The sequence below is a fragment of the Symphalangus syndactylus genome, chromosome 12, assembly GCF_028878055.3.
Source record: "Symphalangus syndactylus isolate Jambi chromosome 12, NHGRI_mSymSyn1-v2.1_pri, whole genome shotgun sequence".
NCBI lineage: Eukaryota > Metazoa > Chordata > Mammalia > Primates > Hylobatidae > Symphalangus > Symphalangus syndactylus.
In genome coordinates, this window is record NC_072441.2 from 38,524,647 (window position 1) to 38,541,243 (window position 16,597).

A 16,597-nucleotide genomic window follows, 5' to 3' on the forward strand; every position below is an offset into this window, starting at 1 on the left:
AACTTAATGCTTGAAAAATAAGTTCTATTTGTAGCACCGTGGCACAAAAATATATTCTCAGTGCTGACTGTATGCCAAGAACTACACATGAAGTAATTTAAATACTTTTTTGCTTTTTATCTTTTTTTTTTTTTTTTTTTTTTTTTACAAAAAGCATACGATACTTTCATAATCTGAAAAAAAAAAACCCTTGAGACAGATATTACAGTAAACCAGGCAATTAATGGTCAGGGACCAGCTGGCTGACTTAGTGACTGAGGATAGTGAAGAACAGGTAAGAAATAATTCAGGACATGGTGACAACTATACAAAAGGGAGGCATCTACTCTCTCATGTAAAAACCCGTCTTTGGCACTTGACAGATAATAGTGTCATTTAGATAAGGGAACAGAGGAGTAAAGTTAGTAAAACTGGGTTTGGGCAAATGTGTGGAGATAATGAGCTTTGTGTAGCTTACTGGGTTTGGAGATGCCCTCATAAGACATTCACATGGGGATAAACTCTAAGCCTAGAACTCACATCAGAGCACATTTAGATAGATGAATTCATAAAGAAAAAAAGGGCAGGAGAACGAATCCCGAAGAACATCAACATGAGTGAAGGAGACCCAGACGCAAGAGATACAAAGAGATGGGGCAATGGACTTCAGGAAAGCCAAGGGAGAATTTCAAAGAGAAAGGGTGATACACAGCAGCAAATGCCATAGAATGGGCAGGTTTTGAATTTAAAAAACGTGTTGAATTTGGTGATTAGTGACTTAATGACAAAGCTGAGGGGTAAAAATGAATATCAGACTTCAGAAAGACGATCACCAAGTAAGAAAAGGAAAACCACTTGTTCAAGAATCTTAGTTTAAAAGAATGTTTCTCTGAATGTAGAGGCTTTATTAGATGCTTATTGATAGGTCTAGCATGACAAAAAAAAAAAAAAAAAAATCCTGTCTTTAAAGTCTGTTCTTACTCAATTACAGCATTTTTATATCAAGTAGAAATACTAAGTGCTCAGTAAGTATGAGCTATTTTTCCAGGCATTTTCTGGATACTAACCTATTTTTCTAATCACACCCCTACGAAGCAGGTATTGTTATTATCCTTCACAAATGCGACACCCAGGGCACAAGATCACATAGCTAGTAGTATGGTAGATCAAACCGAAAATGTGACTCAAGAGAATATGAGAAAAGGATATGTGTGAAACAAGAGTTAAAAGATGAGAACGATAGTTAAGATTGCTCTGAATGTTTAACTGCTTGTAGTTTAATTTCTATTTAAAAACTTATTTTTGCTAATTTGAAAGACTCTTCTCTCATCTCAGAATCCTACATTGCTAGAGTCTGACATTTTTATGTCTGACACCCAGATTCTGTACTGCATTATAACTGTGTTATTTCTCCTACTGAACTGCAGGTTGCTTGAAAATGGGGAAGCATCTTATTTAATTTGTATCCCTATTCTTCCAGTCTTAAAAGTAGAAGATACTTAAGAAAGGTTTGTTGTATAATTATTTCTGCTTTTCTAGAGTTTCTGAGGGCTTCAGCAAAATATACTTCAAGTCTAATTGCTGTGTGGGACTCCTGTCTTTCAGATATTATTTGGACTATACTCAATACATTTTGGATCACTCAAATTACTGATTTTGGTGGAAATATCCTTCTAAAGTAAAAATCAAATATAATTCCCCTTCATAAAATCTTCTGCAGGTTCCCTGTAACCTACTGGTCAACGTTCACAGCACTGTTCTACAGCCTTATTAATATGGCAACCCCACCCTGGTCCAACTCTACCAAGCCACCTGTAACTCAACTGTACACTGCTGCAGAATGCACCAGCTGCTTGATGAACTCCACTGCCTCTGCCAGACACAGTTGAAATTCTCCTTCTTTTTGAAAGCCTTCCTATATTTGTTTTTTGTGAGGTTTTTTTGCTCCCTCCCTCGCTATGCTGATAATTTCCAAAATACAAATTCCTCAAGGCAACACTCATCTTTTTATCCTCAGGTCAGGCAAGTAGCAGCTTACCAAGCGTTTAATGAATGTTTATTGAAAGAATTATTAAAGAATAATTCAGTAAACCTGCTGGTACTACACAAAACATTGGCCCACAATTAAAAGGCACGATTCTAGGATGTTTTTCATTACTAATAATGAATGGTGCATTTCTCTATTCTATCTCATCCCATAAACTCATGAATTCAAGATAACTTGTCCCTTCACTACTAGCTAACCATATCACCATTACCAAAGCCACAAAACAAACCCACATCGTATCAAAACCTCTTTGCGTCATGAGCAAATGGTGAAACCAATAAGGCATATTCACAGCTATTGTAAAAGATATGGAAAAAATAATTTAAAAATCTTTGAAATCGATCCAATTTAAGCATGTTAAATGAATTAAAATCACACAATTTGGGGGCGGTGTCTTTTCATGCACCTAATTTCTCTAGGGGCATACTACATAGAAGGCACTCAAACGCCTACTTTATAAAACCAGTGTCACGGCCTGCTTTGGCCAAAAAGCATACTGTCAAGTACTAGGAGATCCCAAGCATAATTGGACACTGTGCTGGACTTGAGGTCTTTAGCAAACAATTTCAGCATAACATTTTAGTTTTCTCGTATATCTGCCTCATTATGTTTAGAACATAATGTGCTTTAACAAGTCCTGCAACAAGGCACAATGTGTTATGAGGAGATCTCCACATTTCATCCTAGAATAACTAAGTCTTCACAGTTATCTTCAAGCTGCCTCACCCATGTTACGTAATCCATGAGCTTTTTATCTTCCCTGTACAGCTGGGGAAAGAGAAGAGAAGGAAGAGTACAAAATGAGTTGGCCTAAGAGGTTCAGCCAGTCACTAAAAGAGCCTTCGTTTTAATTATCAGTTCCTAACCCTCTTCTCAAAGAACCATTTTGTTTGAGAAACTTTCATTGACAGCAGGCAGAACAGAGTGTTAAATTAGCTATTAGCTTTCCTTACTTGTTTAGTGTGAATGAATAACCTAAGCTTCCTAGGCCTGTAGGTTGATAGTTTTAGGATAAGAGATTTGATGGATCAAGTTTTGCCGACTGGATCCAAATTCATAAATCTACCTCTAACTTCTTTTTTTTTTTTTTTTTTTTCTTGAGACGGAGTCTTGCTCTGTCGCCCAGGCTGGAGTGCAGTGGCGCAATCTCGGCTCACTGCAAGCTCCGCCTCCCGGGTTCACGCCATTCTCCTGCCTCAGCCTCTCCGAGTAGCTGGGACTACAGGCGCCCGCCACCACGCCCGGCTAATTTTTTGTATTTTTAGTAGAGACGGGGTTTCACTGTGGTCTCGATCTCCTGACCTCGTGATCCACCCGCCTCGGCCTCCCAAAGTGCTGGGATTACAAGCGTGAGCCACCGCGCCCGGCCTCTACCTCTAACTTCTAAATTTCAAGATAGTGACGTAAACTTTAAAGGCATTTTTTTCTCTCCAAATTTCTAATTCTTTACAAATTTTATTCACTGTCCTAAATGAGTCAACTCATACCAAACTTTCAAGATAGCTTGACGTAAACTTTAAAGGCATTTCTTTTCTCTCCAAATTTCTAATTCTTTACAAATTTTATTCACTCTCCTAAATGAGTCAACTCATACCAACCTTTCTAGTTCAGGATCAAGCTGTAGGACCACCAGAATTTTCTTCTACCCCACAGTAAGCCAAACCCCCATGAACCATGAAAGGTTCCATGACATCCATCACCCACAGCTAACTCTACACCTTGACTCTAATCTGAATTGTCAGGGAGCCCAGGAAGCCTCCACCAGTACACTTCTAAATCACCTTCTTTTCTAATCCTCAACCTATTACAGCGTCCAGAAAAGAGAAATCTCAATTCTCTCAGATTCAAGAACTTTATCAGCGTTGCCAGTAACGGCAGTTTGGCATTTACAACTATGGGCCCTGAAACTGGGTAATAATCTAAAGATTCCCGTATTATACGTGCAGACAGCAAATTAGTACATTCTATGTCCTGGGCCCAAGCGATTTGCCTAACTGGGCAATTAGCATGGGCTCAAAAAATGTGCAGGGAGCTCACAATTTAGTTTACTGTCGTTGACTATAAAATCCTAAACCGAGTATTTTCACACATGCCTGCCTCTTGGATGATGTAAATTCTTCCCCTAGACTTTTTACTAGACCACTATCGGGGTTCTCTTCCACTGCAGCGGCCACCCAATAACTCGTTTTAAAGACTGCCTCTTGCGGCTGCACTAGCAAGTCGCCAAACCCCGCATGCCCCACGGCCGCTGCTGAGACTCTGCAGCCCCAAATCGGCCATCCCCTCCTCCCCCACGTCTCCGCGCTGCTCGTCCCCCCACGCCGGGCGCCAACCTGGCTCCATCCCAGAGAGGGTTTGGGGCTCCCCGGGTCAGAGCGCTCCGCGAGCGCAGCTCTGCGAACGCCAGCGAGAGCGGTCCCGGGGCCAGTACTTACCTCCCACCTCCTCCTCCAGGCGCGGCCCGGGTCGACGCTCGCCCGCACCCTGCAACGGCCCCAACAGCCGCGCGGAGCCTCCCGCCGAGCAGCGGGGCGCTAAGCCAGGTGCCGGCTCTCACCTCCGCGCGCGCCCGCCCCTTGCCGGCGCCCACCCCCGCCCGCCTGCCCCTCCCCGGCGGGGCGCGTCACAATCCCCGACGCGAGGCGCTGCTGCTCACCGTCACGGCCCCCGGGAGCGGCGGGGAGTCACCGCTCGGCGTCCTAGCCCGGCTCCCGCAGCCCGCGGGCCAGCAGCGCCTCGCAGCGCCTCCCGCCCGCGGCTCCTCCTCCGCCACGGGCTCCCGCCTTCCCCGCCCCTTGCAGCCGCCTCCCGGCCTCCGCAGGTTTCCGAGGTTCCCACCCCGCCCCCGCGCGCCGGCGCCGCAGGCCCCGCCGCCTCCCATTGGCTCCGCCAGTTGCTATGCGATGAACAACCGTGGCCTGCATTGGTCGGGTGGGGGCCTTGGTAGTCTCCTCCTCACCTCCAAAAAACCCGGAGAAAAAGAAGACCTTATCCCTGGAGTCCGCGCGCGCTGCGGGCGCAGCTGCGGCTGCGGCACCTGTTACGCCCAGTGATTCACCCGGCCGTTCCCTGCTCCTCGCCCCCGCCTGACGCCTGCAGCCTGCAGCGTCCGGGGCCGGGGCTCTGCGGGGGCCGGGACTCTGCAGGGACCGGGGTCGTGGCTACTTTAGACCACGTTTTCCGAGCCCCACTGAACCCCAACACCTAGCCTAGCGGCAAAAGTGAAGCTTCCAGGAGAGCCACGTGCGTTTGCCAAAGTGGAGAAATAAAGTGCCGGCACCTAGAATTAGGTCAGGCCCAAGGGACGGGAGGTTCAAGCGTTGGGAGTCGTGGATGCAAACAATCCAGCCAGGAGAAAGTTACATGTAAAATTAGGGCGAAGAAATGGAACTGGGCAGAAGACCGCGGGCAAAGGAAAGACTAAGAAATGGCATTCGTGAACTCAGTTTATGCAAAAATGTCTTACACCCACTCGACAAAGAATGTGCAATGAAAATATGCCTGCTGCACCCGCGGCCAGGGTCAGGCTGTCTCCTCCCTGGTTTCGTGGCAGCCTAAAATTCACTAGGGAAGAAAAGAAAAGAGGCCAGAGAAAGAAAGGAAGGAGATCAGATGGAGAAATCACAGGCATATAGGTTACACAAAGATGTTCTTTGATTTTTGTTTTGTTTAGTTTTGGTGAAGCCAAGGGATTTATTCAAAAGGCGAAAAACAGGTTTGGTGTTTTAAGGAGGCTCCTGAGAGCACTTTGAAACCAAAACAGTATGAGTGAAGATACTCACTGAAAAACAAGAGCGGGAGGAATGTCCACCTCCCAGTTTGCATGCACGTATCCCCAATCCTGGATGAAAGATCAAGGCCAGAAGAAGCAGAAGAAGAACGCCACGGTGACAACTTCAGGGCCCAACGAAATCCTCCTCTTTTCCTTTGGCCTAAGCAATCAGAGGCCTGTCTAGCTGCTGTTGAGCCCAGGTGGCCTTACCATTAACAGTTATATTTTTAAAAGGTTTGAGTCAAGCTTAGTTGAGCTCTGGGAAGTTTAGCTCCGACCTCAGCAACCCCGCGTAGGAATAAGATCTGCCTGAATAAACCAGCGGTCTCAATCTTTTGGTCTCAAGACCGCTTTCCACTTGTAAAATTATTGAGAGCCCCAGGAACTTTTGTTTATGTGGGTTACAGCTATTAATATTAAAACAGAAATTTTAAAATCGCTATTTTTAAAAATAATAATGAATAAAGATAAAAATGTCAAATAGCACATTTTAGTTAAAAATAACTATTTTCAAAAAATTAGTAAAAAGAATGGTGTTACTTTAAAATTTTGCCCATATCTTTAATGTCTTGCTTAATAGAAGGCATTTGGATTTTCGTTATCTGTTTGTGCATTCAATCTGTTGTGCTATTTCAGGTAGCCTCTGGAAAAGTCTACTGTGCACTCATAATGAGAGTGAAAAAGGCAAATAATATCTTAGTATTATAATAAAAATAGTTTTGACTTTGCAGACTCCCTGGAAGGGTCTTGGAAACTTGCCTCCCCAAGGTTCAGCAGATCTTTGAGAACCACTGGTCTAAACCTCTTGATACTCTGTCCCTCTTTGTTAACCAATAACTGGTTGAGGGGCTAAAAATATGACCTAATTCTGCTCAGTCCATAATGGGGAGTGGGGGATGAGGAGCCTCAGGGGAAGGATTTTATCCTGACAGCCTAAGGGCAAGTTTTTTCCTTGTTGCCTTGGACATCCTCCAGTGAGCCAGACATGTTTGGAGCTGTGGCAGCATATTCTGCAACCACGAGAGAAAAGCAAGAAAAATACACGTGTACCTTGTTTTATACTTCAATTTATTGCACTTTACAGGTACTGTATTTTTTTCAAATAAATTAAAGGTTTGTTGCTCAACCCTGCATTGGGCAAGTCTAGTGGCACCATTTTTTCTAAGAGCATGTGTTCACTTGGTGTCTGTCACATTTTGGTAATTTTTGAAATATTTCAGACTTTTCCGTTAAATATGGCGATCTGTGATGTCACTATTGTATAATTTTGGGGTGCTGCAAACTGCACCCTTATAAGACAGCCAATTAAATGTATGTGTTGACTGCTCCACTGACTGGCTGATCATCTCTCTCCCTCTCCTTGGGCCTCCCTACTTCCTAAGACACAGCAATATTAAAATTAGGGCAATAAATAACCCTACAGTGGCCTCTAAGTGTTCAAGTGAAGGGAAGAGTCACCTATCTCTCACTTTAAATCAAAGGCTAGAAATGATTAAGCTTAGTGAGGAAGGCATCTTGAAAGCCGAGATAGGCAGAAAGCTAGACCTATTGTTCCAGTTAGCCAAGTTATAAATGCACAGAAAAAGTTCTTGAAAGAAATTAAAAGTCCTCCTCCCTTGAACACAGGCAGGAAAAGAAAGTGAAACTGCCTTATTGCTGATAAGTAGAAAGTTTGAGTGGTCTGGATAAGAGATCAAACCAGCCACAGCATTCCTTTAAGCAAAAGCCTATCCAGAGCAAGGCCCTAATTCTTCAGTTCTATGAAGGCTGAGAGAAATGAGGAAGCTTCATTTAAAAAGTTTGAGGCTAGCAGAGTTTGGTTCATGAGGTTTAAGGAAAGAAGCCATCTCCATGACATGAAAGTGCAAAGTGAAGCAGCAAGCGCCGATGTAGAAGCTGCAGCAATTTATCTAGAAGATCTAATTGATGAAGGTGGCTACACTAAACAGATTTTCAGTGTAGACCAAAAGAAAGCCTTCTATTAGAAGAATATGCCACATAGAACTTTTCTAGCTAAAGAGGAGAAGTCCCTGCCTGGCTTCAGAGGACAGGCTGACTCTTGTTAGGGGCTAATGCAACTGCTGACTTTTTATTTTTATTTTTTATTTTTTGACACAGGGTCTCAATGTGTTGCTCAGGCTGAAGTGCAGTGGTGCGATCACGGCTCACTGCCGCCTCAAGTGATCCTCAACCAATCCTCCCACCTTAGCCTCCCAAGTAGCTGGGACTACAGGCACACACCACCATGCCCAGCTAATTTTTGTATTTTTTGTAGAGACAGGGTTTACCATGTTACCCAGGCTGGTCTCAAACTCCTGAGCTCAAATGCTCCACCTCCCTCAGCCTCCCAAAGTGCTATGAGCCACTATGCCCGGCCCCAGCTACTGACTTTAAGTTGGAGGTAATACTCATTTGCCATTCCAAAGATCCTAGGGCCCTTAAGAAATATCTAAATTGACTTTGCCTGAGTTCTATCAATGGAACAAAAAGGCCTGGCTGACAGCACAGCTGTTCACAGCATGGTTTGTGAACATTTTAATTTAAGTCCACTGTTGAGACCTATGACTCAGAAAAAAAGATTACTTTCAAAATCTCACTGCTCGTTGATAATGCACCGGGTTACCCAAGAGCTTTGCCTGCTAACACAAGATCTATTCTGCAGCCCGTGGATAAAGGAGTAATTTTGGCTTTCAAGTGTTATTTGAGAAATACATTTCATAAGGCTGTATCTTCCATAGATAGTGATTCCTCTGATGGAAATGGGCAAAGTAAATTGAAAACCTGGAAAGGATTCACCATTCTAGATGCCATTAAGAACATTCATGGGCATGGAAGGAGGTCAAAATATATCAACATTAAGAGGAGTTTGGCCGGGCACTGTGGCTCACGCTTGTAATCCCAGCACTTTGGGAGGCCGAGGCAGGTGGACCACGAGGTCAGGAGATCGAGACCACGGTGAAACCCCGCCTCTACTAAAAAATACAAAAAATTAGCCGGGCATGGTGGCGGGCGCCTGTAGTCCCAGCTACTCGGAGAGGCTGAGGCAGGAGAATGGTGTGAACCCGGGAGGTGGAGCTTGCAGTGAGACGAGATTGCGCCACTGCACTCCAGCCTGGGCGACAGAGCGAGACTCTGTCTCAAAAAAAAAAAAAAGGAGTTTGGAAGAAGTTGATTAAAACCCTCATATATGACTTTGAGGAGTTCAAGACTTCAGTGGAAGAAGTAACTGGAGATGTGGTAGACATAGCAAGAAAACTAGAACCAGAAGTGGAGCCTGAAGATGTGACTGAATTGCTTCAATCTCATGATAAAACTTGAACAGATGAAGAGCTACTTCGTATGGATGAACAAAGAAAGTGGTATCTTGAGGGGAATCTACTCCTGGTGAAGATGCTGTGAACGTTGTTCAAATGACAACAAAGGATTTAGAATATTCCATAAACTGATGAGCAGCAGGGTTTCAGAGGATTGACTCCAATTTTGAAAGAAGCTGTACTGTGGGTAAAACGCTATCAGACATCGTTGCATGATACAAAAATATTTTGTGAAAGGAAGAGTCAATCGATGTGGCAAACTTCACCGCATCATTTTAAGAAGTTGCCACAGCCACCCCAACCCTCCGCAGCCACCATCCTGATCAGTCAGCAGCCGTCAACGTCAAGGCAAGACCCTCCACTAGCAGAGATGATAACTCGCTGAAGGCTTCAAGATTGTTTTAGATGGTTAGCATTTTTTAGCAATGAAGTATTTTTCAATTAAAATATGTACATTGTTTTTAAAGACATAATGCTATTGCATACTAATAGACAATAGTATAGTATAAAATAACTTTTATATGGACTGGGAAGCCAAAATACTATGTGACACCCTTTATTGTGATATTTGCTTAATTGCTGTGGTCTGGAACCGAACCTGCACTACCTCTAAGGTGTGCCTGTACAGAAAAGGCAACCCCAAGCCCAGATGTTACTGAGTGGCTACATTAGCCTACCTTGGCTCTGTATATCTCTACACTGCATATCATGTGAGACAGTAAATGGCCTACTGCTTAAGCCACTGTAGGCTTAAGCCTAAGAACATTGTTAGCCCAGGACTAAAAGAAATTGGGCTTGATAGAACTTTACTATGGTAAGTGTATTAGGCCATTCTTGCATTGCTGTAAAGAAATACCTGAGACTGGGTAGTTTATGAAGAAAAGCGGTTGAATTGACTCCTGGTTCTGCAGGCTGTGCAGGAAGCATGACACTGGCATCTGCTTCTAGGGAGGCCTCAGGAATCTCCAGTCATGGCAGTAGGTGAAGTGGGAGCAGGCACCTCATGGCGAAAGTAGAAGCAAGCAAGAAAGACAGCAAGGTGCCACACTTAAGCAGCCAGATCTCATGAGGAGTCACTATTCTCATGGAGGACAGCCCCAAGGGGATGATGTTAAACCATTCATGAGAAACCACCCCCATGATCCAATCACCTCCCACCAGGCCCCACCTCCAATACTGGGAATTACAATTCAACATAATATTTGAGCAGGGACACATATCCGCACTATATCAGAAAGGAAAGATAAGATATGAAAATTTTATTTTTAAAATGCTTACTTTGCTTTCCACTTTTTTTTAGCAAAATTAAAGGGATGTGACTATGAAATGCTGCTGTTGTGGTTTTCCAAAACATATCAAAACTCCCACCCTTGCTCCTCTGTAGTCTATTTATATCACAGTGGGCAGAGTAATTCCCCTAAAATGTGAGATCCTGTCACTTCTCTTCTTTGGCTCCCCTAACTCAATGTTAAAGCTAAAGTGCTAACCATGGCTGCAAGGCTCTTACGACCTTACCTTCACCACCTTACCTCTCTGACTCCATGTCCTACAATCTGTCAAGCATTCAACTAAGCACTCAACCAACCACTAGCCACCTCACTGTTCCTCAATTTTGCCAAGCACATTCCTGCCTCAGGACCTCTATTTGAATGTTCATCCCCTTAGCATCTGTATTACTTACGTCTTCCCTTTAGAATCTGCTCAAATGTCGCCATCTTGGTAAGGGCCAACCTGACAACATTGTTTAAAATCGGAACTCCCTTCCAGCTTTCCAAATTTCTCGTACTTTGCTCCTATACAATCTTAAACCATGATAGATCCTTTACTTATTTTGATTGTTCATTTGGTCTGTCTCCCTCCGCTAGAATATAAACTCAGCAGGAAAATAAATTTCCTCTACTTGGTTCATTAATGTATCCTCAGTGCCTGAAACAGTGCCTGATGCTTTGTGGTTGGTACTCAATAATTATTTGGTGACTAAATTTATAAATTCAAATAAATGTTTTTCATTTCAAAGTAAGCACTTTATTAGGCTGTATACATATTCCAATGTATACATATTCAAAAGGTATCACATCATTATTTACTGAATTTGTTGAAAATAATGCTTTCCTTTGAGTGGAGTTGCAAGGTTAAAAAAAGAAAGAAAGAAAACAATTATTTTTTAAGAATAAATCTGATTTCTGGGACAATGCAAAAGTCATGCAAGAGCCAAATCTGATCTGGAGCAAAATGTTAAAATCCCAAACCTGTTTTCCTGCTAAGTTACTGCATTTGAGTGGGAAAGGAAAGGTAAAAAAACACCATGTGTTTGATTTTTCTAAGAGGCAGTAAACCAACTCTGAGCATAATTTCAAAGAGGAGTTCTAAAAATGTACACCAATAACTAGTTGCAGAATAAGTAGTATATGTCACCATTTTTGTTTTTAAAAATAGAAATATTTATTTCTATATGCCTGTGTGTATGTGTGAATGAATTTCTTCCAACCTGTCTGAAGACTTCCATTTTTGCCCCCATTACATTAGAGGCATCTTTCAAAAGTGAAAATCAAATTCTGATTCCCCTTCCCCATTTAAGAACCTTCAATGGCCTCTCATTGTGTTTAGTAACTTCCCACCTAGCCCTCCCTGGCGTGATCTGGCCCCTGTTCCCCATCCTCCTTTCAGAACTCTCACTTTGGCCACAAAGTGCCAACCATAGAGGCAGCCTTTTCAGTTCCCTTGGCTCCTTGTACTTGCCATTCAGTCTGCCTCGAAGGCTCTTCCTATAAAGATTCAAGACTGATTCTGTTTTTTAATCATTCAGATCCCACCTCCATATATAAAGAAACCTTCTGAGGCTTGGTTTTATTTATGTTTTAGTTGTTTCCTGGCTGTGATCTTTCTCCTTCAACTGAAACATAAGCCCTCTGAAGGGAGGGTTCTTTTTGGTCATGTTTGCCTCTGTAGCCCCAGCTCTTCAGTGCCTGAGATAATGATGAGATTGAGGGCCAAAAAGATGAAGAGCTGACACCTCATCAGAAACCACGGAGGCCAGAGCCCGTGGAATGACATATTCAAGATGCTGAAAAAAAAAAAAGTTAACCAACACCTTCTAGCAAAACCATACCTCAAGAACAAAGGAGATATTAACACATCCCCAGATAAACAAAAACAGAATTTGTTGGTAACAGAGCTGCCCGACAAGAGCTTCTAATGCGAGTCAATCAGGCTGAAATGAAAGGACACTAAGCAGTAACTTGAACCCATACAAAGAACTAAAGAGCACAGGTAAAGATAACTACACAGGTAAATATTAAAAAGGCTGGACATGACAGCTGATGCCTGTAATCCAAGCACTTTGAAAGGCTGAGGCAGGAGGATTGCTTGAGCCCAGGAGTTTGAGGCTACAGTGAGCTATGATTGTGCACTGCATTCCAGCCTGGGCAACAGAGCAAGGCCCTGTATCAAAATAACAACAATAGTAATAATAATAGTGAGATTGGGAGGAAGGCAGAAAGGAGCAAAGGAACATTTGTCTTACATTTTATTAACTTGTTATATGAATTTTTGTAAGTATGTAGTATAGTGATCTTAAAATATTTTAATTTTGCTGTAATAAATAGGCTCTGATTTTAATATGCATTAAGCTAATGACCCACCCTTTATTCTACTCATATGTTTTCCTCAGGAACAAGTGTTTCAAATACCCTAGCCAGCATTCAGGCCACAGTGCTTCTACTAACATGCATATTCAGATTTGGATAATAATGGGCCAACTTATAAAGGCTTTCTTCTGTAATGAATACCATCTGGGTTATTTCAATAGGAGCAACAATTTCTGGATCTGGTAGAGAACATTTCCTGTTAGGGCCTTATGCTGTTAACAGATGAGAATATGGGCTGAGTCACCTCTGCTTAACGGCCCCACTTTTATTAATTCTGTGTTCTGGCCAGGACTACTTTTCCAGAAATAACAGAATGGATAAACAAAGTCTTTCTGAATACTGTGCTAGGCACTTTCATATCCATGGCTTCATTTTATTAGCAAGACCAACTTCAGGCTGTTTGTAATTTACTACAAAACAGTATGGGGCAGAGTCCAAGGGCCAGTAGATTCCAGAGTCTTCTCAGTGGGCTAGAATTATCACGGAGTACTCCATTGAAGAGAAAAATCTAGACCAGGGCCTTGGGGCAATCTTGACTCTGCAAGCTTCACAATAGTTCTGTGAGTTAAAAAAGCTTCGAGACCAGAGTGCCAGCTCTGCTTTCTGACTTCTAAAACATGGCCTTAAACTTAGCTGGGATTGAGTGACTCCTCTGACTATCTTAGTGAATTTCTGCATCATGCTGCATTTCCAAAGATGATTCATTTCTAGCTAATCCCTTTGGATTTGGGCCAGTAGTAGTAGTAGTTGAAATGACAGTATGTGCCACTTACAAAGTGCTGGCTGAGTTTGCAGGAAAAACAGACCACTGCTGTTCACTCTTCCTCCCACCTCCAGCCAGGTGAAAATCTCCAGAAAAGGAAACTGTCCCTCCTCCGTCCTGCCATTTCCCCACCCCACTACCACCCAACCCTGTCATACACAAACACACAGATCAGCAGACAAATGCCTGGGTGTTCCATTCTCCTGGGTGTTACGTTCTTAGTACTTGAGATTTTTGACTGATCTGCTGAGTGTTTTGCCCCATGACTTCTTCTAAAAGGACTCTTTTTGAGTAAGAACACCTGATGATTTTATCAAGCGCTAACACATTAGTTTCCAACTCTCCAAATGTCCCAAAAGTGATTTATTAGTTTTAAATATGACGTGAAATTTGATTATGCGTAAATTAAACAGTTGATAAGGTATTATCATAGAAAGGTGGTCAGGTACCAAAGAGAGTAGTTTTCAAACTGTATTTCCAAGAGAGAAATATATCACCTTTAGTAAATGCAGTGTGCACATATGCAAAGCATGGGTGCACACACACACACACACACATGCACGCACACATGATAGGTAATCGTTTTAAGGATTTAGGTGGACTGTCCAAAATTCTGATATAACATTCCAACCATGTTAACCCAAGTTCTTGACATAAACTCATCTTCATCAGTATCCAACAATACCAAGTATCATACAACTTTCATAGATTTACTGAAAACTTGTGGGGTCTCATCACACAGCCTATAACATTTTACTTTTTAAAAAATCACCAGCAAACATACCACTTCTCGGGTCTCTCCTCCAACTATTTGTGTTTGCTCAATTTCCTCTTCCTTTCCAGTACACACACACACACACACACACACACACACACACAGCTAACTTTGCTGACTCCAGAGTCAGCCTCTAAACCTTTCTCACACAGAGCAATTTAGCTCAGTCTACTCTTCTAAAGTTGCAAATTTAAACCCAGAGTCTTATTCAGCCAACAAAGTTTGCTCTAAAAAAAATGGGGGACTATAATTGACCCAAAATGTCTTCCAGTTATACTGAAGTCTGTTTAAAAACTACAGAACACAAAGATCCAGCATTAATTTGAATAATCTTAATTGATTTAGTTCTGTACCTAAGCACCTTTTTATTTCACATAGTTCTAGTTTCCCTCTTCCTGTTTAAAATTGATCTCACTGGTTTAATAAATATTTATTGATTACTGTGTGTCAAGCACTGAGGAATATAAGGAAAGAAAAGATCTCTGCCCAAAACAGGAACTCAGTCTCCTAGGACAGAGTAGTGAAAGTGTAAGTATTGCAGAGAAGAAGTAGAGTGTGCCATGTGCACATAAGTCAGACTGCCTAGACAAATCAGCTCAGCCACCTGGATCCATGTTGATAGCACTGAGCTCCCGAACCAACATGGGGCCACCTTCCTCTGGGTATTCTGTTTAGTAAACAATAAAGGCTTTGAGTTCTAAAACACTACTAGGTTGTCTGTTACTTGCAGCCAAAAGCATCCCTGATAGTACACTGAAAAAAGGACATTCATGAAGGGACCTGAGGCTATGATACTTCATTTCATTGGTACAAATATGCTTAAGTGTCACAGATGGAAACAGTCAAGTGAGCAAAAAAAGTCGGTGAGAAATGAAGTATATAAATTATTACAGAGCACTGCATGAATGGAAAATTTAAATAAGAAACAGGAAATATGTGGGGCTCTTTATGCTTTATATTATCAGCATATATCTAAGATATGAACATTTTTCTGAATCATATCTTCTTTCTTTGCTAATTAGGCCAGACAAAATATGTTGATAAATACAACTTTTCACAAAATGATTTTTTCCTTTCTGAACTTTTCAGGCCACAGCACTATGTTTTCTTGCTAGTACTTGCTTTATGTAATAGATATTTTCCAGGAAAAGTCATGTGTAAATAATGTACTTATAAATCAAATCATATTCTAAATGTACTAGCGAAGCTAGATGTTTAAAAGAAAACTATGGTAAGTCTTTTTGCATGATGAATAACACCTTCGTAGAACACACAGTCTCTTTATCATTTATCTATTTTATAAGATCATATTTTAATATGCTGGATTTCCTTTCTTTCCTTACCTATTATTTAAAATGTGCAATTATTAGGCCGGGCGCGGTGGCTCACGCTTGTAATCCCAGCACTTTGGGAGGCCAAGGCGGGCGGATCACGAGGTCAGGAGATCGAGACCATGGTGAAACCCCGTCTCTACTAAAAAAGAAAAAAATACAAAAAATTAGCCGGGCGTGGTGGCGGGCGCCTGTAGTCCCAGCTACTCGGAGAGGCTGAGGCAGGAGAATGGCGTGAACCCGGGAGGCGGAGCTTGCAGTGAGCCGAGATTGCGCCACTGCACTCCAGCCTGGGCGACAGAGCGAGACTCCATCTCAAAAAAAAATAATAATTAAAAAAAATAATAAAATGTGCAATTATTTTAATATAGAGTTTTCTGTAATGCGAATCACACTACAGAAGGCTAAGATGTTGCAAACAGTTCATATGTTTTTATTCTGTAATTCTCAATTTAATTTTTATCTTGTTTATAAATTTCCATTTGCTTTCACTATTTATATTTCACTAGGCAAAGTTTCTTTTTCTGCATTCTCAGTGAAGAAGAAATCTGAAGGCTTGATTCCTGATGGATTACACTTTCTGCTTTGTAAACCTTTATCAATAATGTCATCAAATTGAAATGTAGTGGAATAGAATCCTCTATGTACTCAGTAAAACACCCACATAAAATTTTAGATTTGAAAAACTTTGATTTCAATTAAAATATAATATGTTTTTAAATAACAGTTTAAGACTTAAATCTTATATAAGTCTGCCTGTCCCTTTAAGAAACAAAATCACTCCTGCTTGCTGGGCTGTCTTGGATTTATTTTATCTTAGCAGCTGTTCCTGAAGTTGATGTTATTCAGAAGCGGGTTTTTAAGCTCTTTTTTGTGTTTTTCAGCTTACTGTATATGCTATCAAACATACAACCCAGATGTAGAATGAGGTGGGGAAGGGGACAGCTAGAAATGCTGGAAAAAATAAAA

At 41.9% G+C, this 16,597-nt stretch overlaps 2 protein-coding genes across 7 annotated transcripts in view; both read right to left on the bottom strand.

Annotated features, from left to right (window-relative positions):
- The window catches only part of SSX2IP (SSX family member 2 interacting protein), a 47,240-nt gene extending 42,555 nt beyond the window's left edge, over positions 1-4,685 (bottom strand). For 2 of the 6 annotated variants that reach the window (XM_063624198.1, XM_063624197.1), the window contains exon 1: positions 4,462-4,604. The gene's annotated coding sequence lies outside the window, so the exon portion shown is untranslated. Of the gene's footprint in view, positions 1-4,461 lie in introns of all 6 variants that reach the window. The other 4 variants (XM_063624195.1, XM_063624194.1, XM_063624193.1 and 1 more) reach the window with 4 other exon arrangements.
- Positions 1-4,836, bottom strand: part of LOC134733690 (putative uncharacterized protein encoded by LINC01555) — a 56,582-nt gene extending 51,746 nt beyond the window's left edge. Inside the window, exon 1 of the mRNA XM_063624199.1 lies at positions 4,683-4,836. The gene's annotated coding sequence lies outside the window, so the exon portion shown is untranslated. The remainder of the gene's footprint in view (positions 1-4,682) is intronic.
- Between the last annotated feature and the right edge of the window lie 11,761 nt (positions 4,837-16,597).